Raw genomic sequence first — 18,281 nt, 5'->3', positions numbered from 1 at the left:
GGCAGAACAAAATCAATAGGCGTATATCCCAGCCAATCACAACACTGGTGGGTAAGTAATACTGTGAAACACTATCATTCCACTATTGCTACAGATATATTATGAATATTTTCTGAAATAAAATACCAAAATTCCACAACAGCAAAAAACCTGTGTAGCACCTTTAAATTAGAATTAAATCTTCAAAAATGTCAAAAACATACTAGAACTTTTTGGGTTAACGATAACAACGTTAATAAAACAACATTGACATACCTTTTTTTGGGCTATGGCCTCTTATGACAAGGAATACATTGCAAAACGTGAACCAAATTGAAAGTTAATATTGTTACAAAAATATGATAAAACAGGTTAATTATTTGAAATATACTCACACAGGATAGTTTTGTTGAAACATTAGATAACTCTCTCTACCTTGTGTATTTGTGGAATGGACCTAAAGACCAGTTTTCTATAGAGACAGACATCTTTACCAAATATGTAGTCAACTAAATGATTACATTTTAAGAAACGCATCAGTCCTCTGACCTCATCTTCATTGTTTATGGTGTGCACATCAGTCCTCTGACCTCATCTTCATTGTTTATGGTGTGCACATCAGCAACATTGAAATGTGTATGATACAGTGTAATTAATGATTAGCCTTGCAGTGCCAGTCTAATTTCCTGATATAATTGTCCGTAGGTTATGGTTGGACTATGTCTATATGGTACATCAGTGGATATGCAAATGTAAATCCATACGTTAACATATGTATTATTTATCACTGGGCCGTCTAGTCGCATAAAAGTAAAAAACAAAAAACTGTCTGTAAGATTCACATATTTAACTTGTTGCTGAGTCAGAGTATGTAGCCTTTTATTACAAAGCCTTTCATTACAAAGCAATATATTGGCTGAAAATTACAAATATTCAAACTGCACTGCAACAAATTGACAAATATACCATATGGATAGCAATCTTATCATTAAAAACATACATTATACACAAATATTGACAGAATCTTACCTTTCTGTTCTCCACCAACCTGAAAAAACACTAAATTCTCCCCTGTTGAGTTCACCTGACTGGGTACAAGTTTATCTCTGGTGTACACACAGCTGTAGTTGCCTGAGTCTTCTCTTGTAACATCCTTTATGGTGAAAATAGCGTCATCTACAAGTTTCTCCAGCAGCGCAATTCTTATCCCAACTCCATTCTTGCAAAGGTAAAAATTAAACTTGTCCTCAGGTCCTCTGATGCCAGTAGTGCTACATTTAAAAGTGACGTTTACCCCTTCAGTCACACTAGATGGTCCAAAGATCTTTGCTGGGTAGATCTCTGCATAAAAACAAATACCAATGAGGGGTGAACCCTTCACTTTCTTTTTGAAAATGTGACTTAAGTGGAAGTTAGGGTTTCCCTTAAGTGTAAGTGTGTGTATTATTAAGAAAGAATTTCTGTTTTAAAAGTATATACTGTATTTTATACACTGATGTATTAAATATTTCCAAAACACTAATCACTACAAAAAAATATACAGAAATTCTTTACCTTTGTGTTCAGATGTTGCATCTTCATCACATTTGACAAGGATGGATGCTGTGGCTGCATGGACAAATGAATACGCTTAGGGAAAGTATTTTGTTCAGTAAATGAACATGAATATTTCTTTGAAAATGTTTGTATTACTTGAAAAGTAGAACATACTCACAGATCACAAGCCATAGGAGTCCTAATGCTGCCATGATGTTGGCTGAGACTTCAGTGGTGTGGAGTGACGGTTTCAGCGAAATGCATTGTTGACGTACCTTACCTATTCAGACTAATGACGGTAACCACACATTGTACGAATCAAAACCCAGAACATAGGTCTGTTTGGTGTGTTTTCTCAAATACTTTGGACAAATTTAAGCATACTTTCGTAACAAAGCCATTTCGTCATTACAGTGTCACACCCTTATGTTTCATAGGAGAAGTGGCTGGGTACATAAGCTATCATTGAAATCATCAGCAACATGTAGAACTTTATATCAGATGTGTTTATTTATTAAATATCACATTTTTAGTAACATTTACAGGCTTTTCTTACAGAACTGCTAGTGGACTAATCTACAGTTACAATATATAAACAAATATCTTGCTAAACTTGACTGTTTACAGATTGGTTTATAATAATTCCAAATTCTACATTCCAAAACAGTATACCAATTTGGCAAATTAAGGGGTTCAAATCAGTTGATATGATTCAATTCTCAGTTTATATACTTTATTGAACATTCTATCTGTCACCCATCCTACCAGAGGTCCAATTGATTGTGACTGCAAGCATTTGGTATGTTATGTATCCCTGTCACAGGTGTCGTAGGGTTTAGACCAAGACGCAGCGGGAAAATGTCAACTCATCTTCTTTTATTTAAGGACAAAGAAGGAAAAACCAAAATAAACACGTATACAAAAAACACAACGACAAAGAACAGGCCGGTAAGGCACAAAGCTATACACAGCAACAATCTCCCACAAAATCCCATGACAAAAACACTCCTAAATATAGGACCTTCAGTCAGAGGCAACGATAGACAGCTGCCTCCAATTGAAGGCCCCAATCCCCATAACCAAAACATAGAAATACAAACACCTAGAAAGAACATAGAAAAACTAACATAGAACAATAACCAAAACCCTGGACTAATAAATCAAATACCCCTCTACATAAACACCCACCCCGAACCATATAAACCAAATACCCCCTCTACACGAACACATACACAAACACACCCTGAACCACATAAAACAAATATCCCCTGCCACGTCCTGACCAAACTAAAATAACAAATAACCCCTATTACTGGTCAGGACGTGACAATCCCACTTTAGAAGTAACAGTTTTAAATACATAACCCTTTATAGGTTCAAACTAAAATGACCAAAAGTATGTGGACATCTGCTCATCGAACATCTCATTCCAAAATCATTGGCATTAACATGGAGTTGGTCCCCCCTTTGCTGCTATAACAGCCTCCATTCTTCTGGGAAGGCTATCTACTAGACTTTCCAACATTGCTGCGGTGACTTGCTTCAATTTAGCCAGAAGAGCATTAGTGAGGTCGGGCACTGATGTTGGGCAATTAGGCCTGGCTCGCAGTCGGCGTTCCAATTCATCCCAAAGGTGTTCGATGGGGTTGAGGTTAGGGCTCTGTGCAAGCCAGTCATGTTCTTCCACACCGATCTCGAAATAAAACTGTACGGACCTCGCTTTGTGCACGGGGGCAATGTCATGCTGAAACAGGAGAGGCACTTCCCCAAACTATTGCCACAAAGTTGGATGCGCAGAATGATCTAGAATGTCATTGTATGCTGTAGTGCTATGATTTCCCTTCACTGGAACTAAGGGGTCTAACCCATCCCATGAAAAACAGCCCCAGAACATTATTATTCCTCCACCAAACTTTACAATTGGCAATATGCATTTGGGCATCCGCCAAACCCAGATTTGTCCGTCAGACTGCCACTTGGTGAAGCTTGATTCATCACTCCAGACAACATGTTTCCACTGCTCCAGAGTCCAATGGCGGCGAGCTTTACACCACTCCAGCTGACCCTTGGCGTTGCACATGGCGATCTCAGGCTTGTGTGTGGCTGCTTGGCCATGGAAACCCATTTGATGAAGCTCCCGACTAACAGTTCTTGTGCTGACCTTGCTTCCAGAGGCAGTTTGGAACTCGTAATGAGTGTTGCAACCAAGGGCAGATGATTTTTACCCGCTACACGCTTCAGCACTCGGCGGTCCCGTTTTGTGAACTTGTGTGGCCTACCACTTCTTGGCTGAGCCAAGTCACATTAGATGGTCCATAGAGCATTGCAGAGTAGATCTTTGCATAAAACAAAAAGGGCAAACCCTAAATTTGACTTAAGTGGAAGTAAAAATGTGCCCCTAACTGTAAGTTGATTTAATATTAAGAATGTAATTTGTGGTTTAATAGTATGTACTGTATTCTAGCGTCTGAAGAACAAATGCTCAAACCACACAACAAACGGACAGATACCGAATGTGCACAGCAATTCACTCACCACTCTTTCTCCCCTGTTGACTTCACTTGATCTGGTAGAAGGTTATCTCTGGTGTACACACAGCTGTAGATGCCGGAGGCTTCTTTTGTAACATCCTTCATGGTGAAAATTGTGTCATCTTCACCTTTCTCCAGAACTGTCATTCTTATCCCAACTCCATTCTTGTAAAGGTAAACATGAACCTGGACTCAGTGTTGTTCACACCATGCTGGCGTTGCAAACACCATGCTCTACCAACTGAGCTCTTTTGTCTAACTGTGCTGTGTTATTGTTTTTTGTCTTCCAAGTCAAATCCTTTCCTGCACTGGTGAAGCCTCTGAACACCTCAACTCGTGCCTCATACCCTCATTCAATCACTGCTGTGATCCCTTTCCAACACGGTGTAAGTAGCCCTATCATTCCCATTCCCCATAATATTGCACTATAAATGTCTTTATTAAATGCTTTAGGTTAAAAGTATTAGCCTTTGACGACACACTTTGTCGCGCCTATACCGTTGGTCTCCTCAATTTTTTAAGTCACCAGCCTCCACTGGTTTTGAAGGTGGACTGATTGTATTATTTGGCATTAATAGACTGGTTTTACACAGCACAAATGTTCTATCCAAGCTGCAAGAGAGCGCGAGGATGGTGAAGAGCCTATTTATGCTTGATCTGAACATGTGGTCGGAGGCACCATATGGAGCCTCTGGAGGCATGTAGAGGCAAAATCAAGCTCCGTACCGCATCGATGTTCGCCTCTCAAATTTTGTAACAATGCGGACAACTTCCTTCTCAACAGCTCTGCTCCAAGCAAGAAGTATGAATTCCCTGACTTCTGCAGAGGCCGTACCACAGTAAAAAACTGTAGGGCCACTACAGATGACGGATTGATCATGCAGAGCCTTTGAGGTAGGCTTTTGCCTGTGTTACACATTGCAAAAAGGTCTAATGTAACACTGTCACTCCTCATAGCATACAAAGCCCTAGTTAAAACAGACTCAAAGATCAAATGTTTAAAAAAAATCCACCCTACCTACACCACAGTCGAGGCTGGTGACTTGATAAATTGAGGAGGATGGGAGACTGTTTCAAAAAGCGTCAAATACATTATTTTAACCTAAAGCATTTAATAAAGACATTTATAGTGCAATATTATGGGGAATGGGAATGATAGGGCTACTTACACCGTGTTGGAAAGGGATCACAGCAGCAATTGAATGAGGCTTGACCAGTGACTGGGAAGACAAAAGACAATAACACAACACACTACACAGTTTGATAAAAGAGATAAAAATGAGTTAGTCCAAGCAAGGAGTAAAATCATTAATGTGTAATAATGTGATTGTGTATGTGATTGACTCTACATACAGTAATGAGAGAAAATTGATAGGGGTACACACAGTGCTTGGAGGGGAAACATTCAATGTGCCTGTGGATGAGCGGGCACATGAGTCGTGGCTTCAGTTCATGTCAGGAGAAAGTTGACAATGATAGTGGAGTAGTCAACACCTCTTAATCAGGGAACAGGAAGGGACTTAGCTGTAAATACAAATAGCAGATACATTCCATTACAGCTGCACATTCGTAGGTTTGGACAACAAGTTTCTCTATGAACTTAAACTCAGACATCTCAAACTTCATGAAGTCAAACACAAACTGCGCATCTTGCTCACTTGACACATCAAAGTATCCCAAGAAATGTTACTGAATAAAGCCCTGATCATCTGCATACCTGAAGATAACTGACAACTGCAAGCAGACTGGTGGCACCATAGGTCCCAGAGCGGTGGGGCAATTTTTACTCACCTGAGGCCTGGAGTTTTTCCTTATATGTTAACCTAACTATGAAAACTCTGGACCCAATAAGACATAACAATGATTAATCAGTTGTACAAAGCTTTTATATGGGCTATGATGGGACCAGTTTTTCCTAATCAGGTTACATGGTTTTAAAAAAACTCCTGAAAAAAACTCCTGGCCCTGGGGGGTATGAAAACCTTGTCAAACTACAGCTACCTTATATTTGCTCATATAAATTATATTTAGACTAGATTAGGAGGGGGATTTCTTCTACTCAGACACATAGACAACAACTGAAAGACAATAGAACTCACAGGGCTGAGCTTGATTTATGCATGTTTGCATCATGCAGGCATATGCAACTGTAGGCCTTACAAAAAATGTACTGTCATCACTATTGTGTGGATTCATTAATTCCAGTTAATAACGTTGGATAAAAACGTATAGCCAGTCTAGCCAGATAAACTTTTAAAATAAAATAAATTTGATCACATTCACGTTTTTTCCTGACACACAAATGGACTATAAATACATAACGTTACCAATTATTATATTATTATACCAATTGTTCACCCCGGAGGTTTCATCTGGACATGGTTCGTCAGGACTTCAAACAGCCGAAGCTAAGTAACATTAACATGATGCCTTCTAATTGCAGTCGCTGTACTCATAATATACAGGAGAACGATCGCCTTACGGCGAGGATAGCTGTGCTGCAAGCCCAGCTTCAGACGCAATCAATCTGTACACTCAGTGTACTTTTGACCGGGGCCCATAGGGCTATATAGGGGATAAGGTGTCATCTGGGACACAGAGTTCCAGTCATCTTTAAAGTCTCCTCCTGTAGTGGAGTCATCCCAGTCCTCTCTCTCTCCCTCTCTCTTCTACATATCCTCATCCTTGCTTTCAGTGTATTTTTACATGAGAATAGAAAATAAACAAGAACAGAGAGGGGTGGAAGAACGTGAAGAAGAGGGAGAGGGAGCCATAACAGAGTGGAAGGTGAGGGGAAGCAGAGAGGACTGGGTGAAGAGGGTGATGGACAGAACCAGGGACAGCCGGTTAGGGGTGTGTGCCAATTTGCTGGCCACCAGGAAGAGGTCTCTTTGGGGCTGGGGCAGAAGTAGATGGGGGGAAGTAGTGAGACAGGAACTTTTGATACCAGTTGGTATTGAAGGCCCTCACCTTTTTATCCTTCTTCATGAAACTGATCTCAGGCAGAAGTCGACCCTTGCTTTTAATTCGCACCTTTTCCGTGTACACCAGAGATTGAAAGGGGTTCTTCAACAAAACGTCCACAACATTTTCTGCAGCGTTGGCCATTATACCATTCTGGCAGAGAAAACAGCAACTCGTACTGGTAGCTAGCTAGCTACTGAAGTTAGCATGGCAAATTTAAAAAGATTGCACCGACTGGACACAAAATAAGTTCTAAAACCAAGAAAACAATTTGTAATGTATCTCCTCCATCTCCTGTAATTTCAAAAAACAAATTTGAAGTGAATAATATCCCCCCCAAAATGCTCAACTATCACTTTTCACTAATAATCTCCATCCAACAATGTCACCAGGCTTCTCAACACATAGACACATTGCTGTCTGTGACACAATCCCAATACAACTCACTAGGTTCACCCCACCTGTCACCCCTCCTGTCTCAGCCTCTAGTATTTATGCTGCAATAGTTTATGTGTCGGGGGGCTAGGATCAGTCTGTTATATCTGGAATACTCTCTTCTCTCAGAGGACCTGAGTACTAGGACCGTACCTCTGGACTACCTGGCCTGATGACTCCTTGCTGTTCCCAGTCCACCCCAGTCCACCTGCTGCTGCTCCAGTTTCAACTGTTCTTCCTGCGGCTATGGAACCATGACCTGTTCACCGGACTTGGTACCTTGTCCCGGACCTGCTGTTTTAGACTCTCTCTCTCTACCGCACCTGCTGTCTCTAACTTTGAATGATCGGCTATGAAAAGCCAACTGACATTTACTCCTGAGGTGCTGACCTGTTGCACCCACTACAACCACTGGGATTATTATTATTTGACACTGCTGGTCATCTATGAACGTTTGAACATCTTGGCCATGTACTGTTATAATCTCCACCCGGCACAGCCAGAAGAGGACTGGCCACCCCTCAGAGCTTGCTTCCTCTCTAGATTTCCTCCTAGGTTCCTGCCATTCTAGGGAGTTTTCCTCGCCGCCGTGCTTCTACATCTGCGTTGCTTGCTGTTTGGGGTTTTAGGCTGGGTTTCTGTATAGCAATTTGTGACATCGGCTGATGTAAAAAAGGGCTTTATAAATACATTTGATTGATTCATGGTTCATTCTCTGATCCTAATTCTATGATTGGATGGAAAACATGTCAGTTCATACTGCAAAAGCTGTTATTGGTTGGAGGACGTCCTCCGGAAATAATCATAATTACAATGTATGTCTATGGAAGGGGGTGAGTCCTATGAGCCTCCTAGGTTTTATATTGAAGTCAATATAGGACGGAAGCTAGCTGGAAGCTAGCTGGCTACACCATGGTTCTACCCCAGACAGTGCTGTTGAAGTTACTGTTGACCTTCATTGCAAAACAGTGTATTTTAATCAGTTATTTGGTGACATATGAATATATTTAATATAGTTTTATCTAAAAAGGATAACCTTTTTAATGTTTCACTATTTTTATTTTTATGAAATTTCACTGAGGAGGATGGTCCTCCACTTCCTCCCCTAGGAACCTCCACTGGTCAAACAATAGCTTATTAGGTATTGTTTCATTATGCAGACAACGCAGTCTAGCCTACTAGCCTATTTATATTATACATTGAAACTCGGACTCCACGCTGTCAGGGCTATCTGTCTCATCACTCCGAGGCGTATCAGTGTTCACAGAATGGGGGTTGCTTTCATGAGCACCGCTTGATCTCTGGCAGTCATTAGCTTTGTTTTCTGGGAGAGGAGGAGGGGGAGAAGGAGGGCCAGCACTCTCACTAGAGGAACCAAAGACTTTTATAACTAACCCAATATCAACCACAGCCTGTCATTTCCAATTGGAACAAATGAGTCATAGTGGGCAGAATAAGCAAGGAGGGGGGCAGAGCCAAGCACGAACTAGCGAGATCCTATTGGCACCTATTCTTTGAAATGTGCGTGTGCAGTAACTCAATTCGCCCTTGCACACCTTCTAAACAACGTCATTTCTTTTTTCTTTGGCAAAGGGTTAAATCTATTAAACTTAGTCCACTCTGTTCGTAACAGATTCTTGCTTTGGGAACAGAAAACTGTATTGAGATCAAATATTTCATTGATATGTACATTTGCATAATATTGTCCATTGTCCATCTTGCTCTGTCTTCTCCTACTGTTGGCCACTAGTCTTTTTTTTTCTCTTACTGTCGGCCATCAGATAAAGCTTTTTTGCTGCATTTTTGTGCACCACTTGGCAGTGGCATGTATTAATGAATGCCAAGGGAAGCCAGGCTTCACAAAAAAATGTGCCAAGAATTTTTTTAAATAAAAATAATGTAATTCATCTTTCATCTCTCAGTGTTTCATACATTTCCTTGAATTCGCAAGAGTCTGAATGTATCTCATCGGAAAAAGCATCTGAGCTAAAAAACAACAGCGCCCATCTGTCTCAGTATGAGTATCTGTCTCACTGCAAGGGAAGGCAGCGAGCATTTGGCCTCCCTTGGTAAAAAAAATCAAAATAAATAATAGCAAATCAGCTGTGAATGGTCCTGGCACATCAATTTAAAAAAATGGGAAGGAAAGCCAGTTTGGATTTGGCTTCAGACCAATCACATCAGAAGCCAAACGTAACTGACAGAAGAAAAAAACTTGAATTGTTGCATCTCGTTGTGTCGTTGTCCTCCAGTAGCTAGCTAGCTAGCTAAAATCATCCCTTTCCTAAATTAAACATGGATGGCGATAGGGATTTGGACTTGTGGTTTTACTTAATTTTCCACACTGACCAATGATTTAAACGGAGAACCAACCATAAATTCATACATTGTGCCCTTGGCCTGAGAGGATAGAAGTTCAACATGTAGCTACAGTAGATGTAGTATACTAATTTTAACTAGTTGGACTGGCAATTCGTTGCCCATGAAGAAAGTTAGGCCAGCGAGCAAGCATTTTAGTCAGGTAGCCAAGGACAACTAAAACTAAAAGCAAGGACTGTATGACAGAGTCAAAGACCGTTTAGGGAACATGAAAGAGGAGGATGGCATTGGCGTTTCTCTACATGTAGGGTGAGTCAACATGTTTGGCTTCCCAGGTAATTTTACCCACGCACTGCCACTGCCACTTGAACTTATCTTTTGTTTATCACTCTCCATCTGAGTACGACCTGATTCACGTTAAAAAAAAAATACTTGACACCCAATTGGTGAGGAGGCCGAGGCCTGATGACGCTGGTGCCGCTGAGAAATTGGCTAATTCGAGGCATGAAAACTATATTGCCTGTCTGACTCACCTACTACCACGTAGACTGGACAACACAAACCCTAGTCTTGCTACATGTGGAAATGAAAAAGGAGGATTACTGTCAAAATTATTCATTTAAAAAAGTCATAGAATTTAGACATAGGTGTGAGATGACGGGCGCATGGGCCCCCGGAGTTCGTGGGCCCCCAGCCTTACGTGGGCTGCCGAGGTTTCCCCTATGCCAGTGGTCACACCCTTATGTTGAAGAGGAGTGCCATTAATGAAAACAGTCTGGTACATACAGGCCCATAAAGTTATCAAATTAAATCATCAGAAACATGTAGAACTTTATATCAAATTTGTTTATTTGATAAATATCACATTTACTATAGAATGTGCAGGTTTTCCTTGCAGAACTGCTCGTGGACTAATCTACAATTACAACATGTAAACAAATATCTTATGTTACAAAGCTGTTCATTTTACTCCAAAGAACAATTACTATATTTTGATTAACTTCACTGTTAACAGATTTGTTTATTAAAATTCCATATGCCACATTCCAAACATTAAACCAATTTGGCAAATTACAAGTTCAATACAGTTGATATGATTAAATTCTCAGTTTGTATAGTTTACTGAACATTTCACCTATCACCCAACCTACCTGGCAAAGTAAATACAATATAGCAAGTAAAACACTGGAATGGTAGATTTGTAGTGGAAGAAAGTGCAAAGTAGAAATAGAAAGAATGGGGTGCAAAGGAGCAAAATAAATAAATACAGTAGGGGAAGGGATAGTTGTTTGGGCTAAATTATAGATGGGCTATGTACAGGTGCAGTGATCTGTGAGCTGCTCTGACAGATGGTGCTTAAAGCTAATGAGGGAGATAAGTGTTTCCAGTTTCAGAGATTTTTGTAGTTCGTTCCAGTCATTGGCAGCAGAGAACTGAAAGGAAAGACGACCAAAGGAGGAATTGGCTTTGTGGGTGACCAGAGAGATATACCTGCTGGAGCGCGTGCTACAGGTGGGTGCTGCTACGGTGACCAGTGAGCTGAGATAAGGGGGGACTTTACCTAGCAGGGTCTTGTAGATGACCTGGAGCCAGTGGGTTTGGCGACGAGTATGAAGCGAGGGCCAACCAACGAGAGCGTACAGGTCGCAGTGGTGGGTAGTATATGGGGCTTTGGTGACAAAACGGATGGCACTGTGATAGACTGCGTCCAGTTTATTGAGTAGGGTATTGGAGGCTATTTTGTAAATGACATCGCCGAAGTCGCGGATCGGTAGGATGGTCAGTTTTACGAGGGTATGTTTGGCAGCATGAGTGAAGGATGCTTTGTTGCGAATAGGAAGCCAATTCTAGATTTAACTTTGGATTGGAGATGTTTGATGTGAGTCTGGAAGGAGAGCTTACAGTCTAACCAGACACCTAGGTATTTGTAGTTGTCCACATATTCTAAGTAAGAACCGTCCAGAGTAGTGATGCTGGACGGGCTGGCAGGTGCGGGCAGCGATCGATTGAAGAGCATGCATTTAGTTTTACTTGTATTTAAGAGCAGTTGGAGGCCATGGAAGGAGAGTTGTATGGCATTGAAGCTCGTCTGGAGGGATGTCTCCTGCACTCCCCTGCAGAGTTCTCTCAGTCACACATTTCTCAGAGGGTCTCTTTATAAGAGGCAAAGAGAGAGAACTAGAAAACAACAGTGGAACAATATTAAACCTCATAATGTATATATATTGTTAATCTGTAGTCTAGGACCCCATAAATGTAAGGAGCGAGGGGTCTTATAACCCCTCCCCTTCTATTAATACAACATAAGCATAATCAATTATTCTAATACATCAATCATTTGGTACAGCCCCAATCATGACCCCTAGGTGAACTCCTGACACGGTCATCAGCTAACCTCTTGCTCGAAAATCTCTTATTTTTCTCCATATTCCCATAATCCTACCGCAAGCCCTGAACCTTTTCACCTGGATCATCGCAGCTAGCTAGCTGCAATCCGAGTTGCTACTCCTGGCTAACGTCTCTGTCCCGAAGTAAGCACCAATTAGCCTGGAGCTAGCCCATGCTAGGCCCATCTCCCGGCTTGCTGAAGAGGTCCATCAGCCACTCCTTGTGCTACAATACCTATTTTGCCAATTGGCCTGGACCCCTTTCACTACACGAAGCCCTGCTAATCCATCACGACTGGACTACCGACGTAATCTACCCGAGGGTTCTTTTTGTAACAGGCCCCTCTGTTGCGACGTCCCCTGAATGACCATCTACTAGCTTGCTAGCCGCGGCCCGCTAGCTGTCTAGAGCATATCGGACTGTTAGCTGAATAGGTCCATTGGCCAAATTCTTGGGCCACTATACCTATTTTGCCAATTGGACTGGGAACCTTAACTACACGGAACCCTACTAATCCATCACGGCTGGCCTGCAAGAGGAGGCTCCGCACGAGGAGGCTACAACAGACTTCCATCGCGACGTACCTCTAAGGCACTTCTGCTAGCTTGCTAGGCCTGCTAGCTGTCGGAATCGCTGTTTAACCACTCACTATGATCACTCGGCTACGCATGCCTCTCCCTAATGTCAATATACCTTGTCCATTGTTGTTCTGGTTAGTGATTATTGTCTTATTTCACTGTAGAGCCTCTAGCCCTGCTCAATATAACTTAGCTAACCCTTCAGTTCCACCTCTCACACCTGGTTTAAATGATGTTTCTAGAGACAATATCTCTCTCATCGTCACTCTATGCCTAGGTTTACCTCCACTGTATTCACATCCCACCATACCTTTGTCTGTACATTATGCCTTGAATCTATTCTATCGATCCCAGAAACCTGCTCCTTTTACTCTCTGTTCCGAACATACCAGACGACCAGTTCTAATAGCCTTTAGCCGTACCCTTATCCTACTCCTCCTCCGTTCCTCTGGTGATGTAGAGGTTAATCCAGGCCCAGCAGTGCCCAACTCCACTCCTATTCCCCAGGCGCTCTCATTTGTTGACTTCTGTAACCGTAAAAGCCTTGGTTTCATGCATGTTATCATTAGAAGCCTCCTCCCCAAGTTTGTTTTATTCACTGCCTTAGCACCCTCTACCAACCCGGATGTCCAAGCCATGTCTGAATCCTGGCTTAGGAAGACCACCAAAAACTCTGATATTTCCATCCCTAATTACAACATTTTCCAACAAGATATAACTGCCAAAGGGGGCGGAGTGGCAATCTACTGCATAGATAGCCTGCAGAGTTCTGTCATACTATCCAGGTCTGTGCCCAAACAATTCGAGCTTCTACTTCTAAAAATCCACCTTTCCAGACCAAATCTCTCACCGTTGCCGCTTGCTATAGACAACCCTCTGCCCCCAGCTGCGCCCTGGCCACCATATGTGAATTGATGGCCCCCATCTATCTTCAGAGCTTGTGCTGCTCGGTGACCTAAACTGGGACATGCTTAACACCCCGGCCATCCTACAATCTAAGCTTGATGCCCTCAATCTCACACAAATTATCATTGAACCTACCAGTTACAACCCCAAATCCATAAACACGGGCACCCTCATAGATATCATCCTAACCAACTCGCCCTCCAAATACATCTCTGCTGTCTTCAACCAAGATCTCAGCGATCACTGTCTCATTGCCTGCATCTGTAATGGGTCTGCAGTCAAACGACCACCCCTCATCACTGTCAAACGCTCCCTAAAACACTTCAGCAAGCAGGCCTTTCTAATCGACCTGGCCAGGGTATCCTGGAAGGATGTTGATCTCATCCAGTCAGTAGAGGATGCCTGCTTATTCTTTAAAAGTGCCTTCCTCACCATCTTAAATAAGCATGCCCCATTAAAAAATGTAGAACCAGGAACAGATATAGCCCTTGGTTCAATCCAGACCTGACTGCCCTTGACCTGCACAAAAACATCCTGTGGCGTACTGCATTAGCATCAAATAGCCCCCGTGATATGCCACTTTTCAGGGAAGTTAGGAAACAATATACACAAGCACTAAGGAAAGCTAAGGCTAGCTTTTTCAAACAGAAATTTGCATCCTGTAGCACAAACTCAAAAATGTTCTGGGACACTGTAAAGTCCATGGAGAATAAGAGCACCTCCTCCCAGCTGCCCAATGCACTGAGGCTAGGAAACACTGTCACCACCGATAAATCCATGATAATTGAGAATTTCAATAAGAATTTTTCTAACGCTGGCCATGCTTTCCACCTGGCTACCCCTACCCCGGTCAACTTGCCCTGCACCCCCCACAGCAACTTGCCCAAGCCTCCCCAATTCTCCTTCACCCAAATCCAGATAACTGATGTTCTGAAAGAGCTGCAAAATCTGGACCCCTACAAATCAGCCGGGCTAGACAATCTGGACCTTCTCTTTCTAAAATGATCTGCCGAAATTGTTGCAACCCCAATTACTAGTCTGTTCAACCTCTCTTTTGTGTCATCTAACATCCCCAAAGATTGGAAAGCTGCCACGGTCATCCCCCTCTACAGTGGGAGACACTCTAGACCCAAACTCCTACAGACTCATATCTATCCTACCCTGCCTTTCTAAGGTCTTTGAAAGCCAAGTTAACAAACAGATTACCAACCATTTTGAATCCCACCGTACCTTCTCCGCTATGCAATCTGGCTTCCGTTCTGGTCATGGGTGCACCTCAACCACGCTCAAGGTCCTAAACGACATCATAACTGCCATCGATAAGAGACAATACTGTGCAGCCATATTCATAGGCCTGGCCAAGGCTTTCGACCCTGTCAATCACCACATTCTTATCGGCACACTCAACAGCCTTGGTTTCTCTAATGACTGCCTCGCCTGGTTCACCAACTACTTCTCTGATAGAGTTCAGTGTGTCAAATCGGAGGGCCTAATGTCCGGACCTCTGGCAGTCTCTATGGGGGTGCCACAAGGTTCAATTCTCGGGCCGACTCTCTTCTCTGTATACATCAATGATGTCGCTCTTGCTGCTGGTGATTCTCTGTTCCACCTCTATGCAGATGACACAATTCTGTATACTTCTGGCACTTCTTTGGACACTGTGTTAACTAACCTCCAGGTTCAGTGCCATACAACTCTCCTTCCGTGGCCACCAACTGCTCTTAAATGCAAGTAAAACTAAACGCATGCTCTTCAACCGATCGCTGCCCACACCTGCCCGCCCGCCCAGCATCACTACTCTGGACGGTTCTGACCTAGAATATGGATGCAACTACAAATACCTAAGTGTCTGGTTAGACTGTAAACTCTCCTTCCAGACCCACATTAAACATCTCCAATCCAAAATTAAATCTAGAATCGGCTTCCTATTTCGCAACAAAGCATCCTTCTCTCATGCTGCCAAACATACCATCGTAAAACTGACTATCGGCGATGATTCGGTGATGTCATTTACAAAATAGCCTCCAACACTCTACTCAACAAATTGGATGCAGTCTATCACAGTGCCATCCGTTTTGTCACCAAAACCCCATATACTACCCACCACTGCAACCTGTACTCTCTCGTTGGCTAGCCCTCGCTTCATACTCGTCACCAAACCCACTGGCTCCAGGTCATCTGCAAGTCGTTGCTAGGTAAAGCCCCACTTTATCTCAGTTCACTGGTCACCATAGCAGCACCGACCCGCAGCACACACTCCAGCAGGTATATTTCAATGGTCACCCCCAAAGCCAATTCTTCCTTTGGCTGCCTTTCCTTCCAGTTCTCTGCTGCCAATGACTGGAACGAACTGCAAAAATCGCTGAAGCTGGAGACTCTAATCTCCCTCACTAACTTCAAGCGCCAGCTGTCAGAGCAGCTCACAGATCACTGCACCTGTACATAGCCCATCTGTAAATAGCCCATCCAACTACCTCATCCCCATACTGTATTTATTTATTTATATTGCTCCTTTGCACCCTAGTATCTCTACTTGCACATTCATCTTCTGCACATCTATCACTCCAGTGTTAATTGCTATATTGTTATTACCTCGCCACTATGGCCTATTTTATTGCCTTACCTCCCTTATCTTACCTCATTTGCACACACTGTATATATACTTTTTTTTCTACTGTATTATTGACTGTATGTTTGTTTAGTCCATGTGTAACTCTGTGTTGTTGTATGTGTCGAACTGCTTTGCTTTATCTTGGCCAGGTCGCAGTTGTAAATAAGAACTTGTTCTCAACTAGCCTACCTGGTTAAATAAAGATGAAATAAAAAATAAAATAAAAAAACGTATTCTCCACTCTCTGGCAGCTCTGTAAAGACCATTGATATATTAGACTCTGGTGTTTCACTTGATGCTGTATCAGAGCATTGTCTTGTGTCAGATTGTGTCACTTCTATGCGACGCTCGTCCCTCAATCAATCCGTCTTGTAGGATGTGGAACTCATATTAAAATTCAAATATTGCGCATCCACCATTCAAATCACGAAAACATAGTTTAACTTTTTTTATTACAAAAGTTGTGACAGTGATTTAATAGTTTGTCATTGTGAGAAATTAAAAACAAAGCGTTGGCTATCTCCTGCAAAAACTATATGTAAGGACATTGGCCTCCAGTGCAGTGACTTCAAGTTGACCAGCTGCTTACTTTACTGTTGTAAACATTAGCGAGCTAATTTACTGACATAGCTCTACCTTGCTTTGTTGGGTCAGCTGATCACAACGGCTGAGTAGGGACAGGAAGCTACTCAATGACTCACGGCAGAACAGCTGCTTCATGAAAACTCTGAATAATTTTAGAATTAGCACTACTACAGTAGCTTGGTAGTTAGCAGGCTTTTGTTGAAAGCATTCAACATTGTGTGTGCAGCACTAAGCAGGTAGCTGGTTGGTTTGCAGCATCATTTCACTGACTGGCTCAGCTAGCACGAGCAGGCTGCTAATGTTGGACACCTTATTATTGATTTATTTTTTACCCTTATTTTACCAGGTAAGTTGACTGAGAACACATTCTCATTTACAGCAAAAACCTGGGGAATAGTTACAGGGGAGAGGAGGGGGGATGAATGAGCCAATTGTAAGCTGGGGATGATTAGGTGGCCATGATGGTAGGAAGGCCAGATTGGGAATTTTGACAGGACACAAGGGTTAAATGGGTGTCCTGACTCTCTGTGGTCACTAAAGATCCCATGGAACTTATCATAAGAGTAGGGATGTTAAAACTTCTTCAGTATTGGTGGGTCCCCTGCGGGACAGTTGAGCTAATGTAGGCTAATGCAATTAGCATGAGGTTGTAAGTAACAAGACAATTTCCCAGGACGTAGACATATCTGATATTGGCAGAAAGCTTAAATTCTTGTTAACGTCCCATTCGAAAGACAGACCCCTACACAGGGCATTGTCCCCAATCACTGCCCTGGGGATTTTTTTATTTTTTTAACCCAGGAAATGGTGTCTCTTACGAGCCCTCCAACACCACTTTCAGCAGCATCTGGTCTCCCATCCAGAGGCTGACCAGGACCAACTCTGCTTAGTTTCAGAAGGAAGCCAGCAGTGGGATGCATGGTGGTATGCTGCTGGCCTATTTATGTTAGCTTTATTGTCAAACTTGAGAAATACTGCTTTTTGAAGCGCACAAATCCTTAGTGAGAAAAAATTGCAAAATGACAGACTGGTTGTTTTATCTTTAATTCAGACTTTTATGAGGCAGAAATGGGAGGATGTCACCTAGATATTATTTTTGAATGTTAGACAGCACATTGTAGCTGAACTACAGTACTTTTGATCAATCCCATTACCCTTTGTGAGATACAAGACAGATCAGTGCAGGCAGAATTGACGCTCTATCTAATGTTTTTGTCCATTAAAATACACCAAATTCATCAGAAATACAGTGTAGACATTGTTAATGTTGTAAATGACTATTGTAGCTGGAAACGTCAGATCCTTTATGGAATATCTCCATCGGCGTACAGAGGGCCATTATCAGCAACCATCACTCCTGTGTTCCAATGGCACGTTGTGTTAGCTAATCCAAGTTTATCGTTTTTAAAGGCTAATTGATCATTAGAAAACCCTTTTGCAATTATGTTA

The sequence above is a fragment of the Salmo salar genome, chromosome ssa11 (genome assembly GCF_905237065.1).
Source record: "Salmo salar chromosome ssa11, Ssal_v3.1, whole genome shotgun sequence".
NCBI lineage: Eukaryota > Metazoa > Chordata > Actinopteri > Salmoniformes > Salmonidae > Salmo > Salmo salar.
The sequence above is the reverse complement of the archived record's forward strand: the minus strand, read 5'-3'. Positions refer to the sequence as shown.